The following is a 9,167-nucleotide window of genomic DNA, read 5'->3' as shown; positions in this document are numbered from 1 at the left end:
ACATTCTCTGTTCTCCCCCCTCCCATCCAGCAGAAGATACAGAACTTGAAAGCAAGTACCAAGGACAGGCTCAAGGACAGCTTCCATCCTGCTTTGATAAGACTATTGAACAGTTCCTTAGTACGATAAGATGGACTCTTGACCTCACAATCTACCTCATTATGACCTTGCACCTTCACTGTAACTGTAACACTTTATTCTGCACTCTGTTATTGTTTTACCTTTTACTACCTCAATGCACTGTTGCAATGAATTGATCTGTATGAATGGTATGCAAGACAAGTTTTTCACTCTACCTCAGTACATGTGACAATAATAAAGTAGCACTTGAGGTATTGTATACAGTTCTGGTCTAGCTACAGGCAGGATGTCATTAAGCTGGAAAGAGTGCAGAAAAGATTCATAAGGATGTTACTAGGACGGGAGGGCTTGAGTTATAAGGAGAGATTGAATAGGCTGGGACTGTTTTTCCTGGTGCATAGGAGGCTGTGGGGTGACCTTATAGAAGTATATAAAATCATGAGGGCCATAGATAAGGTTAATGTTCAGTCTTTTTCCCAAAGTAGGGTAGTTGAAAACTACAGGCCATAGGATTAAGGTGAGAGGAAAGAAACTTAAAGGAGATTTGAGGAGCAAGCTTTTCACACTTGAGGGTGGTAGTTACCTGGAACAAGCTGCCAGAGGAAGTGAAAGTGGCAGATACAATGTTTAAAAGGCATTAGGACAACTATGTGGATAGAAAAGGAGTAGAGGGATACATGCCTAATGTAGAAAAATGGGATGTGTAAATGGGTATCATGGTTGGCATGGATGAGTTAGGCAGAAGGGCCCTTTTCTGTGCTGTACAACTCTGACTCTTTGAGAAAATAACTTCAGAACCAGATAGTAGATAGCCCTTCAGGCTCTGCGTTAAGGAATTACTTTTAAACAAATCGCTGCCTCCCTCTCCAAACACTTGTTGTATGTCACTTGAATAAAATCATTCATGGAACTAGCAATTTCCTGTAATGATGAGGTGTTAAAATTATCCCCTTTATATTTGGTCTGATGTCGTGTTGTGGTCATTGGTTTATTTTAGTCCTCTATTCATTTTCTAACCAATTTAGTATTTCTCAGATTGTGCCTGGTATACATGTGCACTTTCTTGATTTTTGCATACAACTCAAATGTATGATTACACTTTTAAGTTTGTTTGAAGAACCCATGGTATCTTTTATTCTAGTACACTTTGGGTGCTTCATTTCAGACAGTTCAGTTGTCCACATCACATTTTATGTAAAACGACGGAACTGATTCCATTCAGGTGCAGCAGGGTATCATTCTAGTATTGGAAGTTGCGGGTGAGGACATAATTGGATGAACAAACTACTTTTCTGTTTGGAAGGATATGAAAATGAATTGAAGGAAGATGTGCTTATATCTGATGTACACTCCTGGATTCATTCTTGCCCATCCATGCTTGTGTTCAACTGCAACAACTTAGATGTTTTTGAGATCTTGATTTGCTACTTCTGAAATATAATAATGATATTGGAGATTTTCATTTGCAATCAATAGAGAAAATCTACAAGTTGGGAGATCAAAGGCCTTGTTTGTACTACTTCTGACTTACTCCTCATGTACAAGGAGAGAAATGACAACTTAATGTTCATCTTCAATACCTTGCATTACCTGCTCACACAATGGAAATCAACAGTTTAGACCTATTGATTCCTGAAGGGTCAGTTAGTGTATTACAGGAAAACAATGGCTAGTCCACCAACATTGCTGTTACCTCACATAATCCTCTTGGCATGAATTTGTTGACTTATCTGCTTAATTTGTTGCAGTATAGCACAGGCCTTATTTGATATAAATGTTATTAGTAAGGGGACCAGAACAGAACTGCAAAATGAAATTTTGACACCTGGTTAAATCATAATGCTAATGAAGCCAGAAGGTAATGAATGTCAGATTATCTTGCTAAGCAAGTTCTGTATCCACGAATATCTTCCAGTTGACATTTTGAGGAAGGAAAAATAACTCAATGTTCAGCCTCAACTGAGGACCTTGCAACATCTTGCATTACCTACTCATAGTGGAAAGTGCCAGTATGGACCTATTGATCTTTGAATGGTCACTTAGTGTGTAACAGGACAATACATTTCATCCACATTCAGCAGTTAAAAACCTTTTGAAAAGTTTTTTGTTTAAATTGAAACGTTCAAGTAAGAAAACAAAAGCTTTAAAAAAATTTTCTTCAATTTATTTGAATAACCTAAAGGTACCCCTTCAATAGAAAGGGAGACTCTGAACCAGATCTTGCTGGGCAGGTTATTTGAGCTTGTTCCCCACAGTAAGTGGTGGAAGTTTACAGCAGCTTCACTGTGCCGCACTTTCACCAAGCCTAGCATCAGTGTCATCAGGAAAACTACAATGAACAGCTGCATACAGTTTTGGGATTTCCATGGTCATTTTGGGATTTTCATGGTCATGCAGAATGCTCAAAGTTGCTGTCAGTTACACAGGGAATTGTTGCTGCTATGCAAGTAACTCCCAATATTTCCCCACAGTATCTAGGCTGATATCACTCTTCAGAGAAACCTTGGATGAATATATCCAATATGTCCGTGTGATAGGGACTCATAGAACATAGATTTGGTAATTAATTTGTTACTGACAGCTAGTCATTGGGAAAACAACTTCATTTCTACCTTGACCACAGAATATTTGGATGATTTGATTTTGATCTGACTGTTTGCCACAAAGTGGGTGATTTGATGACCGTTTTCTGCTGATGCTTGGTATAACCCACTAACATAACAATTCCAGATGAACCACTTTAACAGTAACTGAGCCGTCCCTGCCCTAAAAGTGGTTTTAAGGTGTGGATGCAGGCCATTATGCAGTCACATCTATTTCCTTGCTGCAACGATTTTTTTCTTGAATATGTCTATGTAGGTTTACCTCAGCCTGCATATAGAGGCGTGCGGTGACTCCTTTCTGAATAAGTAAATTGTAAATCCACTTGCTTGGCGTGTCTTTTTTTGCTCCTGCGTCTCTGGAACATGCAGATACACAGAATATGCTTGTGGAAGAGTTACAGATGCCATGTGGTCACAGTGCTATGGTAGTTCACTTAATAAACACCTGTTTATTGCTGCATTAGGAGGAATCAAAGCAAAAATAGTAGTGAATAAGCACTTTTTATCCAGGATTACACTATTAAATTTAACCTGTATGCCCAGATGAAATGTTCATCATTTAAAAAATTTGATGCATTTCTATTAAAAATTAAGAAAGCAACAGACACCCAGTTGTTAAATTTATTTGCTGTGAACAGTTAAAGAAGCATTTCAGTTAGCAATTAACATCATCTCCAGCCAGTCAAAGATTTAGTCCAAGGATTGGCAAAGAGAAGCAGCCACTTGTTTTTGAGTGTTGAACACAATTGGACTCTTGTCAAAAAATGGTGCATCATGGGTATCATATTGAGTTAACACAGCCAGCATATGGCAAATGGTTTTACAGATTAGCTTGGCATGCCTTATCACTTTGTTTCCCAGTGGCCAAAGTGCTGAATGAATGCATGAATAACATGTCGAGTCGTGAGAATACTGTGCAGTGAACCATTTAACAGCTGCTGTAATCATGCCAACTGTTAGTGAGTTCCACCACTGAAATGATGACCTTTTCCTGGGAAATGCAGTCTGCTGTGCCGAAGAGAAAGTCATTTTGGGATAGCTGAATATTAAGCCATGAGTTAGCACAGAATGCTACTATGAAAAGTATAAGCTAAAGCGTGCAACTGCATATTTATTTTTTTCTGCGTTGTGTATATAAGTGAATGACAGTGTCTGCTTTGTGTCCTGAATGTAATGACCGAATGCATGAAAATAGATTCAGACTTCATGCTGGGCTGTAGTGCCATGGGCACTACCAACCTTTCATTACTTTGCCCATATGTCCTTTCTGTATTAGTGGATCTAAAATTGAGCATTAGTAAGCTATGCACTCTGAGCAGTAATTCACCTGAACAAATCTTGGTTCCAGCTGAAAACTCCTACTGGAATTTTTCTTTGATTTTATTTTGCTAACTATGTTATGAATTGAAGATCAAGATCTGTTTCTAAAATTCATTTGAGGGAGAGGGCCAAATCTAAATGCATTCACATTTTGACAAATCCTAAAAGCTGAAAGCCAGCAGCAGTGAACCATTTGGGAGTACAAGACTTGGGTGTGTGAGGAAATAAAGGGTTAAGGAACTGGGACTATACATATAACCAATGGAAAAATAACCTGCAAGCAAGAGCAAATAAGCTACTGACTTGGCTGGGTGATAATTGCTGTGTCTGGAACCTTGGTGGCAGGCCAATATACTAGACAATAAGCGTGGTGGGTGTAATAAACTGGAGGAAGCTTGTCCTAAACAATGAGGGTGATACCCGTCTTTGAATCTCTTGATTGTAAGTCAATTATATTGGATAATGGGTGCGATGTCTGCCTTTGGATCTCTGAGGCCTGACCGAAACTTGTGGAGCCGAATTCATTAAGTGTGCTTGACAATATCTGTATAAATCACTGTCTGTTCCTTTGGACTGCGGAGACCTCGGGAAGCGAATCTCAAAGAGTGCTGGAGAGACCCCTCCCTGGCAGTATACTGCTAATAAGCGCATTTTAACTGAATCAACCTGGTGGCACTGTGTTACTTTGCAGCAGACAGAAGTGGGGACTTAAAATCAGGAGAACATGTGTAGTGGGCAGCTGGTACTCTGTCATTCACAGGCACATTTCACCCCTTTATGTATTGAAAATGGAGAGTCATCCTCTATTTCTGTAAAGTTCACGCTAAGAGTAGCATCTTCCCATTTAACTGGGGCAAAGTTAACCTTTGTAAAGAAGAATCTATTTTGTTGCTAAAAGCCTGGATGCTGGATTCAGTCTGATGCAAGAGACTACCGGGGTGGAAGTGAGGCCTACCAGAGCTCTGTTCAGAGGCTATCAACATTTGTAGAACTTGGATCAGGAACCCAGCAGAGTAATTGAACCTCCTGCTCCTAGTGGTAGAATGTCATGGTCCACAAGTGCACTGAATCAATTTTTTTGTCCTCGTTGTGTATATATAGTAAGTGTTCAGTCAAGTTTTATTAATATTGCAAAACTTGACATTAATAGACCAGATTTATATTCCACTTTTTAGTGCATTTTATTTGCTGAGGGGTATTCAGATTACTGTGTTCTGCTGACAGATCTTGTCGTGCACAATGCAGGCGTCATTGCAAAATATAACACCTGTTGAATGTGAGCGCTTGAGAGATTCAAACTATATCTTGCAATGAGCGCCTGTTATATTGGAACACAGTTTCTGTAATCTCTTGGATTTAATGTATCCTTTGCCTCTCAAATTCTATACAATCGTTGCCTTCATCCTTCCAATTGGTGCGACAAAGTGCTTACACTGTAATGGATTACAATGCATATTTTTGGACTGTGTCAAAGGTGCTTTGGGATAAAAATGTATTCAGAGTCATTATAAACTTATTAGTTTTGGTAAGAAATTAGAATGATAGAATATTTCATTTTATCAATGTTTTATTTGATGCAGATCAGTAATCTGCTTTGCAGTGGAATATTAACCCTGTGATGCAGGAATTCAAAGTGTCTGAAAGAATAATCTACACACAGCTATAAATTAAAATGGGAAAAAATGGTTATTGTTTTAGTGTGAACAGCATTGTAGGATGAAATGGATGATGCTCCAATCAGCTAGTTTATTGGAAAGCTGAAGAATAAGGTGGGAATGTTTTGCCTGTAATTAATTAGTCATAACCATTAATTACTTTTGTGATTTGAGGAGGGATACCCAACAAAAGCTAAGCTTCTCCAATGAGTAAATGATAAATTAACACTCCACATTCCTTCAGGGAACCATGAATGCAAAAAAACACCTGAAATATCCACATGGGTTTCTGGAAGGCTGCCAAATCCCTTGAGAAACAGTGTAAATAAGTAAAACTATAGTTTTAAACTGTTTCACCAAGGTTCACACCAAAATTTCATTGGGGTCCCAAGAACCTCATGGACATTCTGGTTGATGAGTTTAAAAGAAACAACTGCAAACAGAAACTTGTATTCGACTTGGACGCCATGGAAACTGGAAAGTTTGATACTCTGAAAAGCTTCAGGAGGCAGGATACTTTTGAACTTGACCATTGGTTGCACACAATCTGTTAAGTTCAAATGTGATCGACAGTTATTGAAATTCAGAAGGTGCCTTTGGGACATTTAAAAATTCCTTGAATTAGTTTAGAATTCACAAAGCTGATTTCATGCCAAGTAAGATTACTGTAAATGCTGTACATATAAATCAGCTTAAAAGATTGCAAACTTTTATTGCATTTTTCTTGACAATCTAAAGGATTTTAGCAGGAAATATTTGTCCTATTACTGATATTTATTGGTTAGTTTGCCTTGTAAAATTAATTTACTTGATTATTTAAATCTGAAACAAAGCATGAAATTGTGATGATCTGTTTCAAGTTAGAAACAGGACAATAATTTGTAGTAAGTTGTTTTGCTCATTATCTTGTAAATATGATTGATATTGAAAGGAACAAAACTTATTTATTTTGCACCTTAATCTCATCACATCGCACACAGCCAATGAATTGCTTTTGAAGGGTAGTCACTGTTGTACTGTAGTAAGAGCAACAACATATTTACACTCTATGTCCCAGAAACAAGAATAAATAGTAATTTATCTACTTGGCTAGGGCACTAATAATAAGTATCTTTCTCCCTCTGAAGATTGCAATGGTATACTTTATGTCCACTTTGGGCATTGGTTTAATAGCATCCTAGTTCCACTTGGTCAAAGTCATAATACCCTGATTTTCACAACCTACGTCATGGCTGTAAATCCTGGAAACATTAGCTCCAGTTTGTAGCAATCTGCCCTGCTTCTCATTTGCCATCAAGAGTTATTCTTTCAGGTTGAATATTCATTTTTGTTGAGCTATTCTAGAAAGATAAAAGAATCAGATTTATTATCACTGTTTTATGCTGTGAAATTTGGTGTTTTGCGGCAACAGTACAGTGCAAAGACATAAAGTTACTAAGATAAGATTTCTTTATTAGTCACATGTACATCGAAACACACAGTGAAATGAATCTTTGCGTAGAATGTTCTGGGGGCAGTCTGCCTGCAAGTGTCGCCACGTTTCTGGTGCCCACAACTTCCTAACCTGTATGTCTTTGGGTTGGAATATGGGAGGAAACCGGAGCACCCGGAGGAAACCCACGCAGACATGGGGAGAACGTACAGACTCCTAACAACGACAGGAATTGAACCCAGGTTGCTGGCACTGTAATAGGGTTATGCCAACCACTACACTACTGTGCCTGCAGAATAAATAAATAAATGGGGCGGGGGGAAGGAATAATGAGGTAGTGTTTATGGATTCATGAACTGTTAAGAAATCTGACGGTGGAGGGGAAGAAGATGGTGGAAGGGTTTAAAATGGGCGGCGCGGACTCGTTGGGCCGGAAGGGCCTGTTACCACGCTGTAAATAAAATTTAAATTTAATTTAAAAAATTTTTTAAAAAATTAAAAAAAAGCTGTTTCTGAATCATTGTGTGTGGGTCTTCAGGCTCCTGTACCACCTCCCTGATGTTAGTAATGAGAAGAAGGCATGTCCCGGCTGGTGAGGGTCCTCAGTGACACATGCTGCCTTCTTGAGGCACCGCCTCTTGAAGATGTCCTTGATGGTGTGGAGGGTTGTGCCCCTGATGGAGCTGGCTGAGTCTACAACCCTCTGCAGCCTCTCGCGATCCTGCACATTGGAGCCTCCATACCAGGCAGTGATACGACCAGTCAGAATGCTCTCCACTGTACATCAATAAAAATTTGCAAGTGTCTTTGGTGACGTACCAAATCTCCTCAAACTCCTAAGTAGGGCCGCTGGCATGCCTTCTTTGTGATTGCATCAATGTGTTGGGCCCAGGACAGGACAGATCTTGACACCCAGGAATTTAAAGCTGCTCACCCTTCCCACCACTGAAACCCTGTGTGGTACTTAACAAAGCCTATTGTTGATAAAGAAAGAAAGTTTATTTCACAAGACTGACAATACCAAAACACCCAGGAAGCGTAATTTGTTAATCACTGCCAATGTTAATTTGCTAAGATTGCATATTTTTCTGTCTTCACATTGGGGTTAGGGTGCATTTGTAATATTAACGATGTCCCACTAATGCCAGGATTTAAAGGCAGTATTACATAGGCACTGCTCAAACTATCTTCTGAGGTAGGATGTTCCAAATATCACTGTCTTTGTTTCCGAATGAGTCAGCATTAGAAACAGGCTACTTCTGGTACTCATCAATCATTGCTCCTGTTAGGCAATTATGTATGTTGTCAGTGCTCCTGTTTATTATAATCAACAGGGAGAAAACCCCTGTTTTTCGCTTCCACTTTGAGAGTTTCCAGGCACAAACCTCTATCATTTGCATGGATTTGTGCACTTCCCAAGGAGAAACATATAATCTTTCTGTGGAAAACATCCTGTCTACTTTTCAACATCTTTTCTTTTTGTTTCCTTGTTTTTCTCTGCTAGATTATAAATATCAATGACTCTTGGGGAATTTTCACATTTGGCTACCCATTGTGAGAATCATGCACTCCTAGGTTTGTTGGATAGAACTCCTGGAAGGCTCCAATATGTTAATTCCCAGATACCTTCAGAAAATGGATAATGCTAAATTCATTTGATACATATTTTCTACAGACACCAAATGAGATTTTGACTTGGGTTGTTAATAAAACTTGCATGCAAAGTAGTTGCCAGGTTGACAGTGTCTACATTTCAAGACTACTTCATTGGTTGTTGTGTTCTGGGAGGGCCTGGTACTCTGTGGTCCAGCATGGTTTGAATCTGTAGTACAGATACTAATTCTAACTAAGATCTAAAATGAACTAAGATCAGTCCTAACCTGTAGTTATTTAATCTACCAGTACAACTTTTGCAATCTCAGCTGACAAACTTTTTGACTTACGGAAATTTTGATTTATGGACAGTGCTCGGAACTCTTAGGTGACCCGGGGGTGTCTTTACTCAGAAAGAACAGTCTGAGCAAGAGACTGAGGAAGATGATCAGTGGGCAATTTCTGTGGTCTGGCACCAGTCAG

Source organism: Pristis pectinata, chromosome 1 (genome assembly GCF_009764475.1).
Source record: "Pristis pectinata isolate sPriPec2 chromosome 1, sPriPec2.1.pri, whole genome shotgun sequence".
In the NCBI taxonomy this organism is placed as follows: Eukaryota; Metazoa; Chordata; class Chondrichthyes; order Rhinopristiformes; family Pristidae; genus Pristis; species Pristis pectinata.
The sequence above is the reverse complement of the archived record's forward strand: the minus strand, read 5'-3'. Positions refer to the sequence as shown.